Source organism: Corvus cornix, chromosome 2, assembly GCF_000738735.6.
Source record: "Corvus cornix cornix isolate S_Up_H32 chromosome 2, ASM73873v5, whole genome shotgun sequence".
NCBI lineage: Eukaryota > Metazoa > Chordata > Aves > Passeriformes > Corvidae > Corvus > Corvus cornix.
Genome location: NC_046333.1, coordinates 34,769,676 through 34,796,760, shown reverse-complemented (window position 1 = coordinate 34,796,760; position 27,085 = coordinate 34,769,676). Strand labels below are relative to the sequence as shown.

At 38.3% G+C, this 27,085-nt stretch overlaps 1 protein-coding gene across 8 annotated transcripts in view; it reads left to right on the top strand.

Annotated features, from left to right (window-relative positions):
* LOC104688987 (myosin VIIA and Rab interacting protein) overlaps positions 1 to 27,085 on the top strand; it is a 209,909-nt gene that overhangs the window by 66,211 nt on the left and 116,613 nt on the right. Inside the window, exon 2 of one of the 8 annotated variants that reach the window (XM_039549150.1) lies at positions 5,867 to 6,098. The exons of the other annotated variants lie outside the window; for them this stretch is intronic. The gene's annotated coding sequence lies outside the window, so the exon portion shown is untranslated. The remainder of the gene's footprint in view (positions 1 to 5,866; positions 6,099 to 27,085) is intronic. 8 annotated transcript variants of the gene reach the window in all.

Sequence of the window (27,085 nt, the reverse complement as noted above, 5' to 3'; positions counted from 1 at the left end):
CCTTAGAGTACATAAAAATAGGACAAAGGCTAATTTCATGGTTGGTATAGTAGAATAGCAGAAGTAATGAATATTAGTTACAGAAAGATTTGTTGGATTTCAAAAAACTTTCCATAGTTAATTTTGTAAAAAGTATGACATTAATTTTTAATAGACCATCTCATGTCTGTGCCTGTCTTCCTTTGTAAAGATTAGTCTTGTTAAGCTGATGGATGTGTGTATGATGTGCGCACTTGAGTCAAAGAGGTTAAATAGTCCTAATTCCAACCTCATTGAATGTTTATCATGTACTACTAGCCTTTGGACAGACAATAAGTAAGTATTTTAAATCTATTGTGCATTTTCTTGTTCATTGTGGCCTTTAGTACGTGGGGTGGGGGAGAAAGAGAGGATGGTGGTGTAAAGTTTGTGTGTTATGGACCTGAGTGTTACAGAAAGCAGATAGTTTCTCTAATATTCGAACTTATTTGACTGTATCTCCTGTGTCATCTCATGCAAGCTACTACTTTACACAGTTTCTTAGATAAAAAAGCTTGTTTTGACAGATGCCTAGTAAGGTGTGAAAGGCAGTGGCATGAACTCCTCAGGAAAGGATGAATGATCGCTGACTGTCACATGAGAAAAAGGAAGGTCAAAGTGTATTGAATTAGAAAACATGGGCATGTGTGGTCTTCCCGTGTCCTCATTTGACCATTTCTGATGTATGGTGAAAGTGGCAGGAGCTCTTTCAGTAGGTGTACAGCTCCCACAGCTGTTAGCCTGAATGCTTGTTGAACAGCAGCTCTGTAACACAGAGAAACCTCAATTAGACAGGCGAAATAAATGCGGTGTGCACCGAAGAATGAGTCTGAAATACCTCAGAGGTCCTGCAGCCTAGCACAGTCAGGCTGAGATGTACTGCACAGACCGAATAAGTAAAAAACTACTGGAATAAGAGAGAGGGGATAAACAGCAGGTGTTAGGATATGAATTAATGTGTTTAAATTGAAGTGAGGGTTCACACTGAGAAGCACCGTTAAACACTGAGGGGTAGTGAGCTTGTAGTGCTTACTTGCAAAAATTTTAGAATCTCCATTTCTAGCAGTGTTTTGGAATGAGGAAATATTCACTAGGAGCTGTATAGATGTAAGAGATTCAGCCTTGGCAGGAGGTATGAACTAAATGTTCTCATGAAGACCCTTCTCTGCCCAATTTGCCATAATTCACCTTGTATAACCTAGGGTGACTGGCTGCCTGACACACGTTCTCAAAAAGCATAAATTTCTCTGTCTCAATGTGTCAGGTGAAGCACCAAGACAGACATCCCAGCTGCCTTGATCTTTGCTTCTGTTGCTCAAAGCACTTTTAGTTAGCTGCCCTTTAGTAGGACAAAAGACAGGATGTAGGACACTGAAGATAGCTGAGAAAATTGGTATTCAAAAATTGTTTGAAATTCCATGTTTTGAATTTTGAGTAAAAACAGTCTTGAAATTAAAAAAAAAAAGGGCAGGAAAAATACAGGTGAATACAAGATGGTCAGATATTGTCAGATATTTTATGGTCATATTACTTGGGAAGAAAAGCATCAAATTTTGACCAACATGCTTTTTATAATTAATATCCTTTTGTCCATCAGCCACAAAAGCTTAGAGTTTGGTTTAATAAAATACAAAGATCTAAGAATACTTAATGAAACATTTAATTTAGTCTCTTTTGTTTCACATTATCTCTTCAGTCTTAATATATCTGCAGTAACCAAGGTTGCAAGCAATTGCAGCTAAGGCTCCCGGTAGTAAAATGTCTTGATACTGAAAATTAGCCAGATGAAGTTTTAAGGTATCCAGCACCAAAAGAGGGGCAATGTTTTCTTACCTAACCACTGTGAGAAACAGAACAGTGCCCAGATCTTTTCTTTAACCTGTGAAGTACAAGTGGTATTTCACTGTATTCTGAAACACACTGGTAAGATGCAAACTGTGGTCATATCACGACATAACTTCATAGTGTCAGTGATCACTAGGCATGGAGTCTGTTGGTAATCTGTGTACTGGTCTTTCCCAGGCAATTAGTCCTTCTTATCCAGGCCGAGAGCAAATGATGGTTGTTGACAGCTGGCTGTTTATATGAACTTACAGCACTACACCCCGCTGAGTATCCCCACTATATCACAGAACAGGCTTTTTTAAAATTTACGAATTGTTCTGAAATTTCTGCTTTGTATTGAGAAAAACACAAAATTCTCTAATGGCCCAAATCCCCATCATGCCCACATGTTGGAATTTCATTTCTTTAATATGTTCTAATGTATCCCCATTGCATATGTAAGGAATTGGGGGAAAGCTTTTTTTTTTTTTAAATCAGGAGTGATACTTGTGTTGAGGAAACGTAGAGAAGTTCACCCTCATGCTCTAATGGACCTTATCTAGCTATTGGGTTAGCCTGTACTCTGACCCTTCTTAGGATGGCATGTCTAGAGGCAGCCAGGGTGGTCTTTTTCTTGGGAGGAAAAAGGCATGACTTTGACTTCTGCTATGAACTTCTTTTTCCCCTCTGGAATTTAATAAACTCAGGATTTTTAGTTGATGAGACATATGGAGCCATTAAGACTTGGCATCTGTACAGCTACTTTTTTCAGTACAGCAGAGCTTTCATTCTTTCTTTTAATAATAAAGTGCCAAACTAAGTGATTTTATGCACACTGTTCTTGGTGCTGAGTGTGTTTTCTTTTCCCATCACATTTTTTGTCTTATATTTTTACATTTTTGAGACTGTTGGATTTATGCATCTAATCATGTTGCAATATATGAGAATAAAAGTCTATAATGAAAGTAAATATGAAATCTATCGGAATGTGATAGCTCTTCTTTCTGATTCTTAAATTCTCTCATAAAACCAACCTAAACTCAGTGTTAAGGCACCTTTACTGTGTTGCTTTATTGTACTGAGCAAAAGAAGACATTACAAAAAATAGAGGATTAATGTTTAAGTATGTTTTGTGAGTCTGACTGTATGTTTCACTGACTTTTAAACACAGTGTTTTCCAGGATTTTACAGTTTTTTACATTTTATTAATCTATAGAAATACAGAATTTACCTAGTATATCCATAAGAAAGAACGAAATGAGCACTGACCCAATTTACTCAAACTGAGACACATGCAAAGCATAAAATTGCTAACTAATAAAATTAGTTTTATTGCAACAGATATTTTTGTTACAGTGATGCTAAGGCTTTGCCTGGGTTTGCATTAATCACTTAAGGCTTCAAAGGGCTATAAGAGACAGGTTATGTGAACTTTCTTGCTAGACGCTGATACATTATGCCCCTGGATCTTGAGTGCTTTCTAACTGTACTTTTCAAAAGGAGGACAATCCATTTGTTTACCCTGCTGCAGCAAAGGTGATAGTTCACGGTTCAGGGCACACATTAAGGAAACTTGATCACACATGCAGTGACTTGGAGATGTGCTCTGTGAAAGTCTTGGTCCCAAAAGCAAATGCCCTAAACCTGTTCGGCTTCCTTAGAGCTGTTGTTAAATTGTTGGCATTTTTTGCTGAATTTGCCAAGCTTTTATCTGGCAGTGGTCTGTGACACAAATATTAAGTAGCAGAAGTGAATGAATAACTGAAGCTTTTCTGTCCTATTGGATGTGGAAATCAAAACAAGATGGAATCAGGAGAATTGCAGGTCCACTGCAGTTACATCAGCTCAGGTAGAGCTGCCCAGTGTTACAGCTAATTCAGGTATCTCTGTTTGTAAAGTAGCAGAATTTGCATGGAATTTAGTGTCAGTGCACCAATTCATTTGTGGGCACCACTTTTGGGGGAGGTATGTGCTGCCCTGCATGTGTGAATGGTACTGGGCACCCTCTTAAAGTCAGCTTGGACTCCTCAGTGTAGTGTTGATGAATGTGCTGGAAGGTGTCCGGCTTCCACCTATCAACACAGTTCTCAAGTGTCTCAGTGTCCTTGACAGGGGTTAGATAGGTATCTATCTCCAGGTAAGGAGAGTGCTGTTGTAGCAAGGCATAAGTCAAGGCATAACAGTCCTTGTGAGTGCCTGGTGAAGCCTGGCTTCAGCCAACCATGTTTTCACTGCTGGGAAAGGGGAAAAACGGTAACTTCCTTGAAATGGACACATTTCCACTTACTATCCTAATAATTAAGGACAAAGATGTCATACAAGGCATTCAATATCAATTCCTCTTCATAGGAGAAGTTTTCATATTTATTGACTAAGTCTGTATTTATGAAAAATGACAGTCTTAAAGTTGCACTTTCTGGTTTTGAAGGTTTTGGCAGCAATGTGCCATGTGTAACTGCACTTACTCATCTGGCCAGCATCCCATGCAAAGGGCAAAAAGGTTTCACTGCTTTTTCCTAAGAATTAGGTTTTGTTAGTGTATGCATCCTTGTAAACTGTGCTTCTACTGAAATATACTCCTACTGAGTGTGCACCCCACTGCTACTCAGCCAAAGCTTGTAGTGCCATCTACTTGATACACTGACAGGTCCTAAATTTAGGAGCTAAAGCAGGTTCCAATCAGAGTGAGACAGAGAAAGATTGCTAGGATAAGGATCTTGGCGTATTCATTGCTGGTTTGCATTCTGGGCTGTAAGCCTTGCTTTTGATGGCTTCACATTTGGCAGGTGACATTTTTAGGAGCAGTTAACATTAGGGTGAAGAAGTGTGCCTTGTAATCCAGCCTGAGGCTTTGGGGGAAGGTGGTAAGACTGTGTGAAAGAGAAGCCGTATGCTGCTACTCTGACTTCTGCTCTGTGCACTCTTTCTTCTAACATTGTTACTCCAGTGTTACCCCGTACAAGCAAATGAAACTGGGTTATTTTCAAATTCCCAACACAACTTTTCCATCTAGTAGCTGTATTACAATCAGTTGATGTGACTCTTCACATCAGTTGCTTCACATGAGCAAAAGTTAACTTCAGTGTGATTTATTTGAATCATCCTAATTTTACATCATTAAAAAAAAAAAATCAAGCAAAAAAACCCCACAAGAAATTCACAAATATTTTTCCTTTCTGAACGGAACATATTTTATTCATCTTAAGTCACAATAGTTTCAAACATCTAGTTATGGTTACAAATCTAGTGGTATTATCCCACCTGAGGATGGTGAATGCTGCCAGGAGGCTGTAATTGGGAAGTCTCATGATGTTTCCCAAAGAGCTGGACAGACGAGTTGTGCTCTGCTTTTTTCACAAGCAAGTTGTAGCTAAGTTTTTTCAAATGTGCTTAAAGCCTGCTGATTGGGGTAGGAGTTGTGGGTGAACTATACTAGTTTAATTTGGAGCATAAGAACTGACTGTCCTATAGAGCATGTAAGTAGTATTTGGGTCAATTTTGTTTATGTTAAGTTACTGGTTACTTAAAACAGGCAACTTTTAAAATGTAAAGTTAAATAAATTTAACTTTCCTCTTTGAAGAATTATGTGAGTTACAAACCATAGTTTGGGGCTCAAAGATAACAAATTGTGCTTTTCTAAGTACCCTATCACTGTAGTATTTGAATGTTTTTGTGATTCTTGAAAGGGAAGTACAGTCTTTCTTTCTTCTCCCTTGATAATAATTTGTTTACAAAGGAGACTCTTACTCAAAGAAAGCTGAGTAAAATCTGACCAATGCATCAAAACAGCTGAGCTACTGTGAGACTGTAGGAACTGATCACGTACATTTTGCCCCTTGATTTGGTAGGGCTTGGTACAGCATTGCTCCTCATGTCAGTAGAGAAGATCCAAGCTCAAGCTGGCTGTCCTGTCCTGTTGCTGGATACACTCCTTCTCGGACACAAGAATCTTGCACATTCAAAATTCAGAAAAAAAATCCACAACAGGTTGTGTCAGGCTTTGATTTAGTGTTTTTCACACAGGTACTCACTGGGATACAGACGAGGGTGGTGAGAGCCAGCTATTTATGCAAGACATCAAGACAGCAAGACCTGCTGGGGAGCATCTTTCCCTTCTCTTCCAGTGCTCTGTGTCAGGAGCTGAGTGGGGAGTCTGTGTCTCAGTGGGTTTCTTACGCCTTTTCTGACTGGACTGGGGACCTTCACTTGCCTAAAGGACATCTGAAGAGCTTCAGAGTGGGATTTTACGTGACTGGTTCTCTTCTTCTTCTTACTTTGATATTCATGTTTTCAGACATAGTGCTTCATTGCAAAGGGGCAGGGTGGAAGGGCATGATAAGAAATCTCTTGTACTTGCCACAGCCTGGAAATGTAGGTTTGGGAAATGCTTTTTCTGCTTGTGGGACAGTAGGTGGAGCTGTTTGTTACACACTTGAAACCTGCTCCTTCAAAAAATTAGAAACTCAAAAATGTCATTGAGAAACAGTTTTCATTTGCACTGATGGAGTGATGTATTTAGCACTACTTTGGTCACCTTAGGGATCTGAGATGCTAGTTCTTTAAAGATCTATCAATTTAGATAGAAGAGTAAACAGGTGTTTTAAAAATAGTGCAGCTTCTTGAATGCTGTTTTATCTGTCGGGTCTTTATTCTGCTATTAATGTAATTTTCCATATTGATCAAACAGAGCAGCTCTGTCCTGCTGTGCTGCACTTGGCTCTTCCAGTTTTTTTCCCTTCTTGTTGTAAGATTACACATACATTTGCAATTAAAATGCTTATATATTTAATATGATTCATTTTATATTGGATATGTCACAGTGTTAGAGTTGATAATTTACTATTTTTTCTTTTTTGCTTTACCATTATAAAAGATTTTTTAAACATATCCCTTTGGAGGACCAACATTCTTCTCCATACCTCCATTTTGCAAAAGTGATATAAGTTCATTTTTCCTGCACTGAACTATGAGAGATCCAAATATCAGCAGAGTGACCTTTGATTTGAGTTTCGTTTGCGTACAGGGGCTCAGTTTGATTTACATGAGATGGAAGAGCTTAGCCTCAGAAAGGACGGGCCTGTTTGTATTTTACCCTTGCTTTTCAGTTCTTTATCTGAATGAGGATCAGGTAGATCCAAAGAAAGAATCCTTTTGCAGAGGGTGGTCCGGGAGTTTTCTTTGAGAACTGTCATTGCTTGCAAAGGTCCCTGGCTCCTTCCCTCTTTGATGAGCTGCTGTGCTACCTGCTGTTGGAGGTGTTCTACAAGAGCTTTCTCAAGCCCTTTGGGTGGTGGAATCAAAATGTTTGGCTTGAGGGAAGCTGATGCTGTAACTGAATTTACATCGATAAATTTATGTTGCCTGTTCGCAAGTTTAAAGAGCAAAGTTACTGAACTAAGCCTTAGAATCCATAGTAGTAATAGATAGTCTTCTGGTTTTTTTGCTAATGAAAGCCAATAAAATGGTAATTGCCGTTTCTTTTGCCAATCTGTACTTAATAATAACCTTTGATAAAAATGACTGTCTTTCATATAATAGCCTTATTTCCAGTGTTGGCCGGTGAGAAAATTAAAGGAAGCATATAATTTAATTTTCTGCAGCAGGTAATGTAGCAGAACATTATGGTATGCAATCAAGAGCACAAGCAAAGTATTACTTGCAGTTTTTTTTTTCTTGGTGTTGTACTGGACATCAGTTAATAAGGTTTATTGGTGAAATAATCACGTTTACTGGAGAAATAATAAAAAATAAACAGCAGTATGTAATTTGCAGAACCCCTGGGTTCTCTTGCTTAGTTAACTGTATACTCAGTAAAACTATTCTTGGCAACCAGAGGGATCTGCTTTTACAGTATTACATAACAACCAGCTGAAGTCAGGAATCTGGAACTTAAAAAAATAATAGCAGCAACAGCAGCTCAGCATCTCATTTTAAACCCAAATTACCTAATGACTTCTAAAGTGAATTACTCAGTAATGAAAAAATAGCAGTGCATCATTCGTTATTGCTCTTATTCATCTTACCATCAGCTCTGGAAGACTTCAGGATGTTCCATGAATACAGGATTGTATCTTATTCCAGTCATTTGAAAGCTCCTGTGTAGGTGATGGTGTCTTTCTGTAAGTCAGTGATAGTAGATTACTCATTTCTGAAATATTTTTGGCATTTTCTTGGAATGTGATTATTTTCATAAAAGAAGGAGTTCCTGCAGGCATATTCCCTTTGATTTTGAAAATCTGAGCAAAACATTTGGCCACAATTTTGGCTGTTTATGATGAAAACAAATTGAGGTGCTTTATGGAGAAAGCTTTGGAAAATGTGGTTAGAACCAAACCAATTGCGTCGTGTTTGCTGAATTTGCAGAAAAGCTGTAAGGATGCTCTGGAGGTGAAAATTATCCCATTTGTATCAATTCAGATGGCAATAAGGATGCCCTTAGTGTTAACTATTTTTCTGGTCATCAGAATGTTTAGGGTAAGAGAAGTAGCAGTCTATTACTAGGATTTGACAGGAAAATGAAGTTTCTTTGTGGAATGACTATCAACTCAGTTTTGATTACTTCCTTTGGTTTTCTGTAACATGGGTGATGGAACTTGCCAGTGAATTAGTACAACTAAATTGCTAAGGATGGGGGAGTAATTAAAAAAAAAACCAAAAAAACCAACAACAAAGCAAATAACCAGAATTTTGAGCAGAGATATCAAGAGGAAGCTTTCTGGAGAGTTTCTGAGTGTGCTATCTGAGGAGGAGGATGAAAAAGGAGCACTGCAGGAAGATAAAGTCAGTTAATAACTGCGAAAGAAATTTTTTGCATTGGCTTTTTTTTTATAGTGGGAGAGTTTAGAAGAGTTTTCACATCAGTCTCTCGCTGTGTGAGGGCTGCCTTAATTGGAAGTGTCAAGAGTAAGTTTTAGACTAAATCAGTAAAGAGAAATTAGTCTCCAGAACCAGATGGCAATTGCTCACAGGTTCTACAGGAACTAAAAAATTAAGTGTTTGAACTGTGGCATGAAAATTGTCTCCTAAATTGTTCTTGATACCAGGAAAATTAATGGATTTGACATGTGATGCTGGTTTCTAAAACGGGGTGCAGGAGTGGGCAAGCTGCACACAAGGAAGACTGACTTCTATACTCAAAGAATAATGAAGTTGGTAAAGAAAATAGTCATACTCAAACCAGGAATACTGGGGAGGAATCCACCTGATTTTGGAGGCAAAGTCACTCCATACAAATCGAGCAGAGGGCCTTGAAGGATCTGACAAACGTGAATTATGGTGATCAAGTTGCTATACTGCACTTGGATTTAAAAGGTTTTCAGAGAGTTCACTCAATGGAAGGTCTTAAGGAAAGGAAGCTCTTGAGCAATAGGAGGGAATGTATTTAATGGATTGAATACTGATTTTTAAAGATCAGGCCAGGCAGAAAAATAGGGTTAAATGATCACTTTTCTTAGTATTAGATTATTACTGGATTTCCTTTAAAAACTGCGTGAGAATAAATAATGAAACTGGCAGATTTGCTGAGAAATTTGCACAGAGACTTCTGATTCTTAGTGATAGGGCAGCAAAACAGCATGTGAGACTGTTGAAAAGTTCAGGTTTTTTATACACATACATGTACAAGCACACTGATTTTTCCGTAGGTGATATGTTTTCTTAATTTTAAGAAAAGCAACAAACATACCTACCAACCTTAAGGCCCTTGTAATATAAATGTTTTGGTAGGGAGAACTCAATCCATCACAGAAAAAATGTTAATGATCATCTTAATGTGCACTATTTGAAAAATTTGGGCCCAGTTTGTGATTCATGTTGTTGTTACATTTGGGAAGGTAATTTCAGCCATTTGGGAAGACTACTAAAGCATTTTTATTTTGCTTCTTTATTCAAATGTTGATAGCTGTTTTTGCTTACTAAAGGTGGAAAAGATCTGTGACTGAGTCACAGATGTGTAGAAAATTATTTATTTAGGCCTACACAGAGCCAGAAAATGACGCTACTGTAGCTTAAAGTAAGTTCTTGAAATAGCTTCAATTGTTGTATTTTCTCCTATAGAAGCTTAAATGTGCATGCAAAAAATATATGTCTTATGTTCGAAGAAGATAAAATTTTCTTAGGCATGCCTGAATAATTTGAATAAGAGAATATGTGATGAGGTAGTTCATGGTTCAGAAGATAACCATTTCTAGCAAAACTTGTTGATGTGATTTGGAGTTCAGCTGATTTTCTACAGGCTGCAGTGTTTCATATATGTTTTGGTTATTCTGAGGAGTATTTGCATGCCATTGTTTTGTTAACATAATAATAAATATTTTTAGCTATTTGTTATATTAGACCTTAATCAATAGGATGAGAAATTATAATAGATTCAGAATCATCTTACCTTATGTTTAAATTAAAGTATGTTTTCAATTTTTAATGCCATTATCTCTAGCAACAAAGAAGAAATTAAGATGCATCCATTATGTATATCTCCTATAGCACTTTTCACTTGCAGGTGTGATGGTGCCCTCCAGAGAAGTTGGGTAAATGTTGCATCTCCGTTTAGCAAATGAAGAAAGAACAAAACCAGTGTTCTGGAGGATTGTATTATTAAGGAATTGTATCCAATTTCAATTAATCCATTAGTGTTTGTTTAAATATTTAAAAAAACAGTAGCCATAACATCTATAGTTTATATCATACTCCATGTGTCAGAGTTAAATTTCTAGTCTTGAACCTTTTTGCTATTTTCTCTGCCTAACTCCATAGTATTGTTTCAATTTCCAAAAGCATTTGGGGAAAAAAAAGTCTCATTAATAAAAAGAATTTGAAGAAAAGGTCATGATGTTATCAGGAGGCTAGAAATAAAGAAGTGCTATAGATTAGAAACTGCAACTAAATTAATAAGTAGGAAAAAACTGTGAATTTTCACCTCTGGTTAGAAGCATGTGGGGCTTCATATTAAAGGGCTTCTATTCATTAGCTTATTAAACAATAATTTAGAAATTAATGGCAAGGTGTTCAGAAGCAACAGAAGGATTTCAATTAGGTGAAGTCAAAGGTGTCTGCAAGGATGTAGGTAATGGTTTATTTCAAGCTCTGACTGGACTGGGGTTTTTTTTGTTTTGTTTTAATTTTTTTCCCTCTTTTTTTCTGCTTTTTGCCCTTTTGACAAATGCTGGTCAATGCCACCTGGATAGAGGGACCTAGCCAGGTGTGCTGTACTGAGTTTGAAAACTCATGGGAAATTGATAGGAAGATGCCTCATCAAAAACTGTGCCTGTGCAAGGTAGGCAGTGGAGGATGTAAAGATTATGATGAAATGTAGTCCTCTCGTAATTCCACTGTCAGTCTGAAGGTGCTTTCTTGCCTGAAATAGTCATTGCTTCTGATAGGGATGGGAGCTAATAGATAATAATGAGAGCTTTCATTAGAGAGTTTGCCTTACAGAAGAGCCAAGAGAGGACACAATGAAAGTACAGGAGATACTACATGGTATAGAATTAAATGTTCTTGTAGTTCCTTTTGATAACACTTGTACCATCATCAACTTTACTCTACATAAATCCAATTATTTTTGCATGGTTAGGCCAGGGAATTAATTTTTCAAATAATACTGAAGTTCAGATTTAACAGGGTTTTTGAACAAGCAGACGAGCAACAAAAATTCATGTTATGAGTCCTTGATACAACAGCAACTTGCACTCTTTGAAGAATAAGACTATTTCTACAGACAGGACCATGGAGGGAAGAGAAAAGACCCCAAACTTTCGTTGTTCCAAAAACTCCTGCCCATCCCAAGTGTTACATGGACCATAGTCCATCATGGAATTTACTTTCCAAGCCTAAAGTCTGTCACTTCACAACTGTTAGTCACTAAACTGAAATATGGAGGGGAGGGGAAAAAGGAGGAACAATACAAAGAATAGGCAGGGGAGGTACCCTGATCAAAGTGGGGGAGGTATGTGTAAGCTTCAAAGTCTGTTACAGACAGCCCAGGATGCAGCCTTGACAAACTATTGTAATGCTGATTGCAGATTTTGATTATGTGCACTTCAAAAGAAAAAAAAAGGGTGAAATTTAATTCTGAGATTGATTTTTTTAGTGAAGGCTGCATGAAAAAGCTGTTGAGATAAGTTGCTAGCTGTTGTTTAAACAATTCACTGGAAATGTTTTAAATACTCAATTTTAAGTTTAAAAGTTTGAACGTCTGCCAAGCTTGATGTGTGTGAAAATCCAAATTCGGAGAGCGGAAGGAGGAAAATGATAATCCTACAGAATAACAGCAGCAAGAGCAGAGTGTACAGGAATACTTTCTGTATGTCACCCTCTTTACACACGTGGGTTTGGGCTGGCATGGAAAAAGCATGGTTCATGCAGGAGCATTTTGATTTTTTTATATATGTATGCACAATAAATTTCTATGCTAGGGTACCTGATATCTTTGCAATATGCCAATGAATTCCTTGGTCTCTGGCAGACAATTAACAATACCAGGTGCTCCAGAGTCAATATAAAGGAATGCACTCAGTGCTCTAATGCTCAGGAGACTGAGTGAAAGCCTTAAGGGAGGCAGATGATTTTTAATTAACTCAGGTTGAGAATTTTGCTGGAAAAGATCACCAGAAGAAGAAAATTAAATTAATATATTGGAGAATCTGAAACTAATATTTTTCTTAAAAAAAGCAAGATAGATTTTTGCTTCTACTTAAGCAAAATGTGGGATAATCGGGTTTAAAATCCATATTGGTGAAAAAGGTAATAGACACAGTATTTATTTAGCAGTATTTGAGTGAATAATCATTTTGCTTATGAAAGGTGAAATTTATTTCCAGAGGGCAGTACTGTAATGACACCTCCATAGTTCCTTTTCCTTTGGCAACATTTGGAAACGTGAAATGGAGTGGGAATTGTTAACTGCATGGTTAGGCCTAGTATTAGATGAGGTAAATGTTACTGGCCACACTTCTCTGAAAAGTTACCAATGCTCTCTGAAATGCATCAGTTGCCATGACTTCCTTTCTGGATGTGCCAGCACAAAGCCTCTCGTGACAATAGGTGTGTGTAGTTATTGCTTGCACGTATTGTAGGATGGATCGGTGCGTTAGCAGAAGGTAGAAAAACAGGAGGAGCAGAGGTGAAGGGTGAAGTTGTTTCTTTGTGCAGTGTTACAGCATATGTACTGTTAGCTGATGACCTGCAAACACACAGGCTGGTGAAGGGAATGAGTAAAAGAAACCACAAAACAAATGTTAAGAATAAATTGTTGCTGCTCTGGGAAGGCTATCCTAAGTAAAATGTTGAATCCTATACAGTGTATTTTAATATAAGCACTTGTCCAAGCTTAAGAAAGATCTCCCTGTGGGGAAGAGGAATATTTTCACTGACTTGAAGGTAACTTAGCTTGAGTTACTGAATTATATAATTGCCCTTAAGGATCCACTTTCAGTGGCTTGATTAAATAGTACATATCAGGATAATTGGCACTGGGAAGTCAGAGACATCTTAGAAATACCCAGCCTGCTAATTAAAATCAATGCCATTGCTCTTACCATTTTTTGTTCCTTCCAAGTGGCAGATTCTGTTATGCTTGCTGTATCTGATGTAGCGTGTAATAATAAGATACCGAAGTAGGTGAATTTTGTGTCACTCATATTAGGTCACATACTTTCATACCAAAGTATTGTGGGTTAAGCTGAATGGCTTTTGTTATGCTCTTACTTTATTGAAGGGCAAAGCCCCTGTCAATCTCAGATGTGAGAATCAGGGTCCTAATTAAATTTAGATGCCATGTTTTTATTTTTATTAGGTTGTTTTGTGGTTGCAGTAGTGTTAACCAGGAAGTCAAAATGAGTCACTTGTTCTTTATTGAATAGAAAATTAGATCTCATTAGATAAAATACTTGCATGCTCTCAAAGAGTTTGGTTGGGATTTTGGTTGTTATAATTGCATAAACACAAATGTAACAGGCATATAATACATATTTTAAAATGTTTCTCCAATTTATGTAGCTCACTTTTTTCTTACTGCATCTCTGTTTCTTTGATCTTTTACAAACTTGCCTTTATGTTCTCCTGATTAAATAATAAATCTGGGAATTTCTACCCTCTTGTAAACAAATATCTTACTGTTAAGGGTTTTGAAGAAGTTGGAGTCACTGATGACTTTTGAGAAGATTATTGGAGAAACTTCTCAGCTACACAGAGTAGAGGCAATTCATATAGTTTACTTCAGCACAGCATTTTCTTTTACTTGGATATTTGTAGTATAACCTTAAGATAGAAAAAAAAAGTGCAAATATTCTGGTATAGTGTGCTGAATATAACCCATTTTGATGGAGTTTGACAAGAGCTGATATTGTACTAATTAGCAATAGAGAGTAAAAACTCTATTTGATCAATGCTTTTGGATCTTTAAATTTTGAGATATGCAAAGAGAGAAGAGAGGAAGAAATTTAAGGGAGTTGATTTTCAAGAAAGGCTAAGCTTTCACTGAAAAACAAGCTCCAGTAAAACACCTGTCATTCTACATCCCATAACTGAGGAACCAATAATCTGATCTTTAGCATCCTACTCGAGTTATATGCAGTATGTGAAAGGTATGATCTAATATTAATCTGTACCTGTACAGACAGACTGAAGACATTCCGAATGCGATTTTGAAAAATCTGTCCTGAGCACAGAGTGCAGATGACCAAATCTAATGACATTGGGTCATTTTATTGCTTTGCATTGCTTGGTTTGTGCTCTGGGGTTTAGCTGGGCAGTGTACAGCCAAAAATCTCTGAAACTGCTGGTAGCTTTTATAGCATCACTATAATTATTTGTTTATTGAGTGTTATTTGAGCTTAGTCTGTTCATTTTCTAGCTATTGAGTGTAACTGATGTTGATCTGTCCCATGTGAGCCTTAACTGGTATTTTTGCAAAGTTAGAGATTCAGTTTTTTAAGTGTGCTGGGGAGCTTAAATATATTTGTAGAGTGGTTTAAGTCCTTCTTGGGCACAGATTGTGGTGGCACTGTTCAGAAATGAAGTGAGCTGCATTCAAGGGAATCTTTGTAACTTCAGTGTTTCTTGCAAGGAGGAAATACTTCAGATGCTACAGCTTTCTCCATAATTGATTATGTGCCTTAGAGCCTGTGCATGCTTTGCCTGTACAGCAGAAAGAGAAATGCTTTGCTTTAATTCCTTGCTGATTTCAAATAATGTTTTTTATAAATCAGCTGCTCTTCTCAAGTCTCCGTCTGGTTTTTGAAGTAAGGCTTTGCTTTGATTTATAAACTATTTATTGTATTCAGAGCTTTTGTTTTATCTGCTTTTGTAGTTACATAGATATAATCAGCATACTGAATTCCTCTAAAGCTTTGCTTTTTTTTTTTTTGCTCGGGGGAGAGTCCTTGATTATAAGTGTTGGTGCATTCCAATTTGTGTTTCAGAGCTCTCAAAAATGTTATGTATAATTTGCCTTCTGCTTTAGGAATGAATCTGTGCAACTGTTTTTCTCAGTAAAAATAAGCATCTGTCAATCAAGATTTTTAGAAGATTTTTGTGTTTTGGTGTAAGTTATAAAATACTGCCTTTTTAATGTCTGACTTACACATAGTGCCACAGTAACTGCAATTTGCGCCCTTAGCCCACAGTGGTGGTTTGAAACAACCTTGAAATGTTCAGGAGCATACTAAAGAATTGTGTAAAAAATTTACATAGCCTTGTTTGTAAAGAAAACCCGTCATCTTACAATCTCAGTATTTGCTTGTGTTTTTCCTCTTTTGACTGAGCGTAAGTGCCTGCTAAACTTCCAACAACTAACTCCTGATTACATGCTTCTTCCACCCCTGCTTGTGGGGAGAACTACTTGACTTCTGGTTCTTGTGGTCCACCTTTTGACCCTCTATGACATACTTTCTGAATTTAACTCGCACCTTTTCCGGGATGTTTGTACTTTAGACACAAAATACATAAAAGTGTAAAAGCTGTAAGAGTGGCATAGGATAGAAGTGAGCAAACAAACAGAAAATGAATGGTGATTGCTTTGCTTTCTTTGGAAGGGAAAGGGATGGGAATGCAGCTCCACAGTTAGGGAATATTTATAGAAAACATAGGTATGCCTTTTTTAAGCAGTAAAATCTTGGTTAAATATGAATTTTAGAACTGTTTTGAAGGAGATTTCCACTTGCATTTCTCTTACCCTCTAAGCATCAAGTTGGTCACTCCTAGTCTTTTCACGTATTTGCAATTAAATGTGCAGAACTAAACTGAACACTTAATTTCTTAAAAAGAAATATTTCTTCTCTCAACATTAAAATTTTTAATTGTTAATTGTATAAATGTATAATTTTTAATTATATTGTTATGGTTCCCACTGGAGGATCTTCTTCCAATTGAAATTTAATTAAATGCATTTTGATATTTGTTATAAATCAACCAGTATTTCAGTTACAGAGATAGTCCCTTGAGATAACTTAATCGTGCAAGTTTTGAAGTCCTGAATTAATGGATATGCCAATGATTTTATATTCTAGTTATTTTGAAAGATTAGGGTTTCACGGTCACTCTTCTTTTTTTCCTCAAGAATAAATACTTGGTTTTGAGAAGTAGTTGTTACTTTAAAAGCAGTAGTTCTGCTTTTGATGTATTTAATTTTAAATCACTTATAGTCACACATCAGAAGCAGATTTAGTCTGTAATTCAGGTGGTGGTGCATCAATGCAAAAGAGGGCTTTAGGAGAGGACTGTCTGCTGACAGTTCTCTGCCCACAGACTGTCACTCCTGCTGCTCAGCCCAGAAGGTAAATCCAAGCTACATGTATCTATGAGGAGAGCAGCTTGGTAGCGCTTTGGTTTCATTCGAAAGCATGGTAAGGGAAGGAGGAATTAATCAAAGCACAGACATCTGCTAGGCAGCAGCAAAGTCTGAGAAAATGTGTTTGTGTTTTCGTGAGAGAATCCCTAGGTTACTCTGTACCGATTTTCTACTGCTGAAAAAAACCTGACCATCCTCTGGTAGCATTTCAGGCCATAGCTACAAAGGTGTAGCTTTTGTCTCCTTGTTCCATTACCCTGTCCGTCTTCTTGGACCACAGCTGATGAAATTCCTGGAGTGATACCACCATGAACCAATGCAGTGCTATGGAGAATTAAATCAGTTATGTTCAAAGGTATTTCAAACTAACTGGTGCAAACTACAGTCCTATTGGGAATGCTTTATAAAGCTATATTTTAAGTATACCAATCCAGAATACGTCTCGAAATGAAGTGGGTGTATGATACACTGAACTTCTAATGTTACTTCAAGGGAAATTTTCAAAACCCCATGCACAAGTCTTCTGGCCCAGCAATTTGTTTTAAAAGAGGAAGAATTCCTAATCAGAAGCTACAGCTTTGGAGCAAGCCTACTCCTCCTCCCTTATCACACTATGGTTTACAGGCTGGTTTTGGTGTGTGAGCTAGATTCCTTTTGTAAGTAACTAAGTCAGTATTTCTGAACCAGTGAATCACACAAGCAGACAGGTTCAGACTCTGTGCAGCGTGGGAATGCTTGGTGCAGGGAATCACACTGTCTTCCCTGAAGCAAAGCCACAGAACTACATGTTGTGGAGGTGTAGGCCTTCGGCATTGTCTAGTTCAGGCTACTGATCTGCTCTTGGTGCAAGCAGATCTCACAAATTCAGACACAGCCACAGGGTCTGCGCCAAGTATGCGAACCAAGTCTGGGGTTTGACTGTGCCACAAACTCCCCACAGGGGAGATGTCTTCCATCTGCTGCTTTTGAAGAGAGAAAATGCTCAAGGGAGAGAAGAGAAGCATCAGATATTTGAATGATACTATCCACAGAAGAACTGAATAATAGTATTTGAAAATCTTTTATTATGAAAAAGTCAGAACAAAGTGACATTTTTAAAATTCAAAACACATTATTTTAAAAATGCGGAAGAACTATTCTGTCTTTTCCAAATGTGCACCACCTAATCATCTTCCTGAATTCTAATTGTGAATTAGGTGAATTTCCATTTTTAAAAAGCTTTTGTGTTATTTCGGTTGTTTTGACATTCACCAAAAACATCCCACTGAAGTATGTTTGCTGTACTTCAGATTGATAGATAGCTGATTGGGAAGATCAGAGAACACAGACAGGCTGAGAAGAGGAATGAAAATGGCAGCTTTATGAAGTTCTCCTTTGTCCATTCCTCTCTGGGACAGTTCACTGACCTTAGCTTTCTGTGTCTGGGGTGAGGCATACTATCGTGGGCTAAGGAAGATTAACTGGGATTCATACAGCTGTAGGAGCTGAGAGGGCTTTAATTTATCTCTAGTTCCGTAATATCCTGCTTGTCTGGTAACCTGTCTTTCCTCGTCTCTAGCTGAATCGCCTTGTCAAGGACAATCCGTAGTACTGCGTTTCCATGGGGATGGGTATGGAGAGTACTAGGTGGGTGAGAATCCTGGTCTTCATTTGCAAGGGATATTGAATAATGCAGTTTATCTATAAGTGTATACATGCTCACACACATATGCAGAGTAAAACTAAATAGTGGCACCTCTAGTCAAAGCTAAAGAATAAAGATGGTTATTTTCTAAAAAAAAATCTGAATTATTTGGGGTTTTTGTTTTTCATGGTTGCTTACTGATTTCCTTTCAATCCATTACTGTATATTCATTTGTATGTTAAAATATCAGTATGTTACTAAATTTGCAGAAACTTTCCCGTAATGAAAAGTTTCTGGATTAAGTTAAGAACATCAGCTGTAAGAGAGCCGAAGTATTACAAAAATGTTAACTGAAGATCGTGTCTTTGTTAAATACAGGTGTTTCTATAGGAGGAGTATATGCCAGTATTTTTTTAAAGGACTACCCCAAATATGTGTGTTGGAATGAGGAGGTGGAGGTGCCGTCGATATTTCTTGCCCCCTTGCAGACATTTGTCTGGTTTGTAAGAAACAAAATGATGCTGCTTTCAGAAGGTATTAATATTGTTGATATGAAGCACACCAGGGTAACACATCACATTAAATATAAAGTACATTCTGTGAAAATAGATTCCTTTGCCAAAATACTTTTCTTGTGTACGATACGGGTGTGTGGTAATTTTAAGCTTCTAAGCTTAAAATTTTGTTTGTTTGTCTTTAAAACAAACGAAACCTACATGGAAATTGCAAGCAATTTCTATCGTTAAGAAAATAGTTGTTTATATGTTTAAATCTGCAAAAATATCGAGCTGCTGTTTTTTGACACATGGCAACTCTTTGGAATTGCAGGGCTTCAGTCTTAAAGCTACTTGAATTGCAGTCCATGTGGAATATCAAAGATCAGTACTAACTATATGTTAGGAGCACGGGCAGTATGAAGAGGAGTTGGACTAGGGAAGTGGAATTTAGGAGCTATATACATGCAGACTTATTGAAAATACAATGTTGAGTGCTACAGTTGCAAGGAATTCACACTGAAAGCAAGTTAATGGGAACTTTGTGGTGTGATTCTGGGATTTCACAGGAGTCTCATCTGAAACAAGCCCATGGATGGCCTGGAGCATTTGTTAATGCCTTCTGCTCTCTTCTTTTGACACATTAGGGTTCTTATGGTTGTTGCTGGAAGTGGCAAAATAGTCAGTGGACATTGGTGTGGGAGGGTACGTGCTGATTTGTCTGAGTTGCATTCTCCAGGGGGGGTTGTGGAGGACATGGCTTTCCCAACGTTCCTGTCCCACCTGGGTTCTGGAGTGGCAGTGGTCGGGATGGCCAAATTTCACAGCCGGTTTCATTGGGCAGAAGGCCCTTGAGTACACAGCATTACTCATCCTGTCTGTACACAGACCAGGATGAACATCTTTGGGCTGCTCTTTCTAACAACACACTCTCAGTCGTCTGGCACTGACTTGTCAGGCTGTGAGACCCAGTTCTGTAGTGTGCTCTGCCGCTTGTTCTGCTGCCTGCTCTTGTTTATTCTGCTGCATGATCTGTGGGGAAGGGTGAAATAACAACAGTGATGCTGGAACAAATCTTTGTAGGCCTGTATTGCTAGAAGTCCAGCCAGGAAGAGGGAAGAATGTTGCATAGTGAATACTTCAGGGATTTTCAGAGCCACTGTCTCAGCTACTCTGCTGCTGTACACTAGCCAGGCTATGAATTGTGCTTTATAAGGTCAAGCCAGAAGGCACTGTGAAAGGAGCACTGAGAGAACTGTTTAATGTAGTAGGAGTGTTTCTATTATTAAACGAAATTTTTCAAGTTAATATGGACATAAAATTTGAATTCCAAAGAAAGGTGGCCTCACAGATGCCACCATTGATGCAAAGAATGTATTGCATGTAACTGTGATGGAAGAGTATGTACATTTTAAAAAATATTCTCACTAAATATTTTTTGGTTTTTTTGAATTGAAAAATGTTTTATTCTAAAGAATTCTTGTCTGTATTTATCCTTCTCTAGGGATGAACCTGTACTGAAAGTCAGGATCTGATAGGAGAAAGGTTCCAAATTCTCCAAGGAGAGGTACCAGATGGGCAGTGAGAAATAAACTTCAGGGAGAGCAAAATGACAGTTATTGGGAGGAGATGAGATAAAGGGGAATGTAGCAAATACTCAGGTAACTAAAAATCACTTTCAAATGTGGGAAAGGAAAAAACAGGGAAGACATATAAGAAAGGTGGTAAAGCTAATGATGTTTTGCTAAGTTGTTAGGAAGTTTGACAGGGTAGTACAACATAAAGTATTACCTGTTTGTAATCTAAGAGGAAAGTGCCCCAAAATGCTATTGTAAATAATAACTAAAGCTTACCATTTTGTAGTCACATTTCAGGGCTGTGGCATATACAGGTGAAATTATGAAAGAATCACTTAGACTGTAGTGGTTAGTGGTTCAATATGGACGTAATAGGGAAAAAAGGGGGAAACTTTCTGGTTTATCATCAGTTGCAGTTGATGTCCAGTATGGATACACACCTTTTGATTATTCTCAGTCAAACTCAGGATTTAACCAGAAGGTCCTATAGGATTTAATCTGCAGCAGAAGTGCTTGTCCCTGATACTGACACATTATTTCACCTCAGACCACCCAACCTTACTGCAGACTGAGCTGTAACTGAGATAGCAGAGCAAATGAGATAGAAGAGTGAGGGGTAAAAACTATGTCAAAACCCAGCTTTTTTTTCATATGTCTCATGTGGCAGTAAAAGAATGGGAGGGCAAAGGAGTCCATACTCACGGCACTGTCTTGAAAAAGATCATTTCAGCTTTCATGTGGAGATTTCCAGTATCTGCAGAGCTCCCCAGAATATCTGCTCTGTAATTCAAAACCTGCTTCACTCTTGCTGCTCCACTTGCCTGCAGAAGATTTCAAAGCCTATCAGTTAAATGTGGTGCACAGCCTGTGCTCCTGTGATATCCAACATGACAAAAGAAAATGGGGTTAAATAACAATGTCCCTTGACAATTTGTGGGTTTCCAAAATGACATGGAATTTAAAATAATACCAGTATACTATTTATTTCATTTATCTACGCTCTGACATGTCAGTTCCAGCTGATGATAGACACTGACTGACAGTGCTTGTGCCAGCAAAAGAAAAGGAAACTTCCCCTAATAGCCATTAGCACAGAGTCTATAGAGTCATACAGCAGCAGTTACTCTGTGAAGCAACTTCGCCTCAGCACGAAATTGTTAACAGATTAGGATAGAATCTGGTATGACAAAATAGGTACTGGCCTGGGGCAAGTGCACCACAATTTGTCTTGGTGCTGACTGGATCTCTCCCTCTAGCAAATGCAGTGCCTGATCTGTGTTTTTTGACAAGGGTAAGTGTTCAGTATTTTGGCACTTTACTGATTCTATTAGCAGTTTAATTCGTTCAACTGTGGTTAGCACAAAACTTTCACAGGTTAGTTTTCACAACATTTATTTTATGGTATTTAATAAGAAATATGAAGGTGTCAATGCAATTTTTTTCCCATTGTAAGGAGTTTTTGCATATCTTAAAAAAAAAAAGTCAAAACCAAAAAACAAACAAAACAAAAAACCATCAACAGTGTTTCCACTGTGATGGATTTTTTTTATTTTTAGAAAGAAGTTGTCCCCAGATCAGAGCATAGCATATATGCAGCATCATCACTGTTTGCTCCCACTTTTGAAGAGAGAAGGAAAGAAAAATATAAAAATTGAGATTTGATAGGAATACACATTAATATTATAGAAATTTAATTTTATAGAAATTAAAAACTGAAGAGAAAAAAAACCTCAAGAGATGCTAGTAAGATCTTAAGTAAAAGGACATAACTGCAGTTGGAATAATTGGACTGTGAAATATTAATCTTCCTGATTTTTGTACAAGTGACTTACTCATAACTATTTATGTTTCTTAGCACTCGACTCCCCCTTTCTTCCCCTGAAGACTTTGTGTTTTGCTTTTTTGCTTTAGGATGTTTTTGATGTTACTCCCCACTGCCCCCCCATTTACGGTACACTCCCTGCTGTCTAATCTTCCCAAAAACGTCAGCTACTGCTGCTGGATTGATATCCTTCTGAACAGATTGAAGTGATATGTGTTCCTCAAAGGCTCCCCAAATGCAAGTGGAGTTTTTGCATGTGTGCTAAGCATGGCTTTTTGATAGTTCCAGCAATGTGTAGAACACTGTTTCCTGTGCTGAGTGTTAAATATAGCACAAGGCGCAATTGTGATAGTGTTGGTAAGAACTTAAGAAAAAAGGCCTTGATTATCAGATAATGAATTAACTTGGCATTTGCTATAAAGGGACACGGTATTATCCTGTGCTCCACTTTTTCAGAGAATAACTAGGGTTTCACTAGGGAAAATTTATCAAAGACATTACAGAAACAAAACTGGTGGTGGTGTAGCACTGGAAGTCTGGAAGTTGTGTTAGATGCCCATTTTGATGGAGAAGAATAAACTACTTTAGAACAAGAGGCAGCAAAAAGAAAATAGCACTGAACCCTTAGAAAGTAAATAGTGATGGAGGCATATGCCTGCTGGTTCTTATTGTGTACTGCAGGTGGAAAAGGTGTATGACCCTGTCAGCATAGAGCTTCACCTCTGTTTGCACCGTGCCACACTTTGAGACACAAGAAACATAGAAGGGATAAGACACTGAGCAGCTCTCCCTGGCAATTTTGCCTAGTTCTCTCAGATCCCTGCCCAGGAGTCAGGCTTATAAAACTTCCAGTGGGTGTCTTTCCTAAATTTAGCAGTAGTTTACTAATCTGGTTGGTCTGTTTCTGAAGGTTTGGGAGGTTGGGTGAAGGAGAGAGGAAGTAAGGGCTGAGATGGGAACCACTCCTAGTTATCACAATATAGGATCTTGAACATCAAATTGAAAACATGTGAGTGGGAGAGAACTTTCGGTCACATTCAGCCTGTGACTCCCTCTCATTGTTCTCTAGTAGTCAAGGAGTAAGAGACTGTCATGTTCTCCACAGATTAAAAGATCTTTACCCGAGCTCCCGCATCTGGTGCACATCTGGCAGGTTTAAGGAGAGTGGAGTTGGGAATACTGTGTACACTTTACCCACTCAATATGAAAAGCCCTTTGTCCTCCAGCACTGTAGCTTAGAGGGTATTGGTAAAACTTGTATTTTTAAGTGATCTTTGTAGCCCAAGAAAACTCCTAGCCCAATAAAGCAAGTTTGGATTGACTGTGGGAGTGGAAAAACATGAGGTGCAGTGGTAAAAATGGTCTCTCTGAAAGGCTGGAAATGGGTACATCAGAATTTGTTCATCTGCTCCCCAGAAAATGCAGAAATCCAGATTCTGTGCTAAACAAAATGCCTCATTAGCATGTTATGTGTAGGTGAGTATTGAGGATGCCTGAACAGAAAAGTGTCTGAGGGCATTCTCTTCTGCAGAGTGAAACAGCATTTTAACAGTTGTCAAACTAAGATTGAAACCAGTTTTAAGACAAATCAGTGATCTTCATGGAGTGCTCTGAATTCACTCTGGGAAGTGAGATAGTGCAAACAGGTGCAGAGAAGAGAGACAACCAGTTACCCAGCTGAGCAGAACACTGTTCTTCTCAGAAAAGCACTTTGCAGTGTGTGCTGTGTGTTCATTGGTCTTTGAAGTAAAAAAAGCTCTAGGGCCAACGGATAAAACAGCTTCTTCTATGATATAACTATAATTTGAATTAGAAGGACGGGAAACAGAAGCCCTCATCTGTAGTACTGAAGGAGAAAGTTTCTGCCTGTCTTTGATAACTTGTAGTCAAAGCACTGCCTCTCTGTTCAGCAGGAGGGAGTGAGGTGAAGGAAATGGATTATATTGTAACTCATAGGAACATTGTCCTTCCATTTTCCTCTTTTCCTGTGCAGGCAACTAGAATAGATTTAACCTCTGCTCTACTGGGGAAGATAAAAGGTGTTTAAACAGCAGGAAAAATTGTATTTGTCCATCACTTAAGAAAGCAACAGAGCAAATGGGAACCAGTCCAGCTGGACTTTGCCTTTAAACTGCCAGGTTCAAACTCCTGAAATGGGGACTGGTGTGAGACAAGAGTAAGATGGTACAGCCCAATAACTGGGCTCAGAGAAGCCCTTAGAGAAGGCACAGAGCTGCATTTTGGGGAGCTTAACTGACAGACTTGCTTATACACACTCTGTCTTGGAGCTCAAGCCAGCTATCAGGTTTTCACCAGGGACTGTTCTCTTTGTTATATGCAAAACAGGTGGGGTTTTTTTAGCTTTATGTTGTAATACAATTGCCTGCCTTATGGACTCCTTTCCATTGCTGCACCCTGTGAAGAAGTTTGGAGTGTGATCACCCTGAACTTATACATTTAACAATGACTTTTTAAACCTGTTTCTCAAACTTGCCATAGGCTTCCTTTCAGTGTTGCCTTATTCTGGCAAGTTGTCAACATGTATAGTACTGTTGACTTTGCAGTTTGACGTTAAAGCTCTGCCTGGCTGAGCCCTTGCATATTTAATCACAGTAATGCCTATTGGTGGGAGGCGTACCAAAAAAAAGGTAACTTTTAGAAAGGCTTTTCTCAAAAAAGCTTGCATTTCTGTTTTCAGGAGGTGAAATATACCAATTGTTTTAAAGAAATTTATTAGAGGAGAAGGCATTGTTCAAGCAAACATTGAAGAATTATGTTTAAACCTTCCAGACACTAAGAAGAAACAAACCATACCAATGAAAGCTATTTAATTTATATTTTAAAAAGTCACAAAAACGTAGTGGGTGATGAGGGGAAGACAACTATTCATCCTCAGAATATAATAGCAAAACCTACATCCAAAACAGTGTGATGGAAAGTGTCCCTAATCTGACTGTTTGTGGGAATTACATGTCAGGAGTCTATCACCCAAAACATTGACTGAAATTTATTACATATTTTTTAATGCAAACTGTGTAAATTAATTGATAAAAGCTTCTAGAACAATCTGATATGCATCTGCATATTTTTGAACTTATTTGGAACTTGGAACTCATAGTTAAATAAAATGTTCTTTGACAGAATTGGTTTTGGTGATAGACATGCTGGGTACCTATTGAGTATTTTTCGCTTCTTTTGTACTTGTAAGCAATCGGTGAAATGCAACCACTTGAGAAAGAAAATGAAACCCAATCTGAGATTCATTCGCACAGCAAGAGTTCTCTTCTCCACAGGTGCTTATTACTATGTTACACATAACCATAACAGCTGAGCCCCATCAGTTGCGACTTGTGATGTGAATAAATCCTGTCATTCGTGCTTCCCACTGTTCCGTGCTTACCCCAGCAGGGACATTTTTTGTGCAGTCATATTTTGTTGCTTGTTTTATTTGCACACATATTCTAGGTATACATCTCTGAATACATTATGTTCCCTCCTTGGAGAAGTAAGTGCACATGAGGGCACATTCAGAGAGCGAGAGGCATTCCCTCTCTATTCTCTGTCTCATCCCCCTCACCTATGTTCTGTTGGGGGAAACAGTGTTGCCTGGGGAGGAAGGGGCAATGTTTGCAATGTCTGGGTGGTTCAGCCTGCTTCTTAGGAATAGCTCCTGCACAGGTGGCTGTCGTCCTTTTGGAAGCGAGTTTCACTTCATGAGACAATCAGTTGTTGTTGGCTGCTCCCCTTTCCTTAGAACATTCTTACAATCTTCTTGCCATTTAAACATCCTGAAGGTAAAGCCTGAGGCTTTCAAACTTGGGATGCCTTGAGGTTCAGCTTGTACCTCCTGATTTTCAGTGCCACAAACTTTCTCAGTGTATCAAGATTGAAGCCCACATCATCCCACTCACAGTGATCATCCAGCGATCACCCATCTGGAGTTATGTGCAAGTAAGGTTTTCTCAGCATTGCTGACAGTAAACCAGTGCCTGCTTTTCACTTCAAGTAATTTTCCTCAAACCAGGCAGGTTGAATTGCCCACCAGAGTTAGGCAGCACTTCACTTCTATATGAAACCCATGTTTTGCTTCCAAGGAAAGAGTTTGGAGAGGAGCCTTTTGGCTTCAAATGACAAGTCCAGTTGACAGTCCCTTTTGCCATTTGACTCCTTATAGAATACCCTTTGGCAGGCAGTGCCTGAGAACCTTAATTTGCTACAGCTGTCAGAGACGTGCATTGCTTTCTTTTCTGTTCTGCCTGGTTTTCTGTGGAAATGAGGCTTTTTCTATCACACTCTCTCTCTCCCAGCCTGTCCAACCCTATCCTATTTACTTTTTTAATCCATTGGCCAATTTTAATCCTGTTTAGCACTGAGGCAGATGCCTTAATGATATTGAGTTCTACCACTATGATGAATACTGGCAGCCAGATAGAGGAGAGAGGTATAATTAATGCCTGTTCTGATGAAAAGATTTCAGTGTGTGCTCAGCTTTTTCTAGGTATCAGGCTTTATTAGCTCTGTTGTGAACAAAACTCCCTGGTTTTATATTGTAAGCATTATTGTAGCCCTCTAATCGGTGGCTTTGCTTCTCTGGTTTATCTTGCTATCATGCATCAGAGCCCTAATGAGGGTTCAAAATGCCACTGAGCATGACAAGGGTGAGTGTGTGGGCTGATACTACCAAGCATCTATGTTACTAATTCTGGGAGATAATAGAACTCCATAAGGGCAAAAATCTCTTCTTTCATCACTCCCCTGGACCCCGATTCCTTAGCAATTCTCAATTAATGGGAAGGCCAGCATCTGCTGCCTGGGGTCCCTATCCTGAGGCAAAGATTGCAGCATCTTGGCCTGCCAAACACTTTTGTACGCCAGAAATCCTCCTTGAATTATACAGCCCTCACCTTCACCAGCTTTTGTTCTGGGACCTGGAGTTCCTG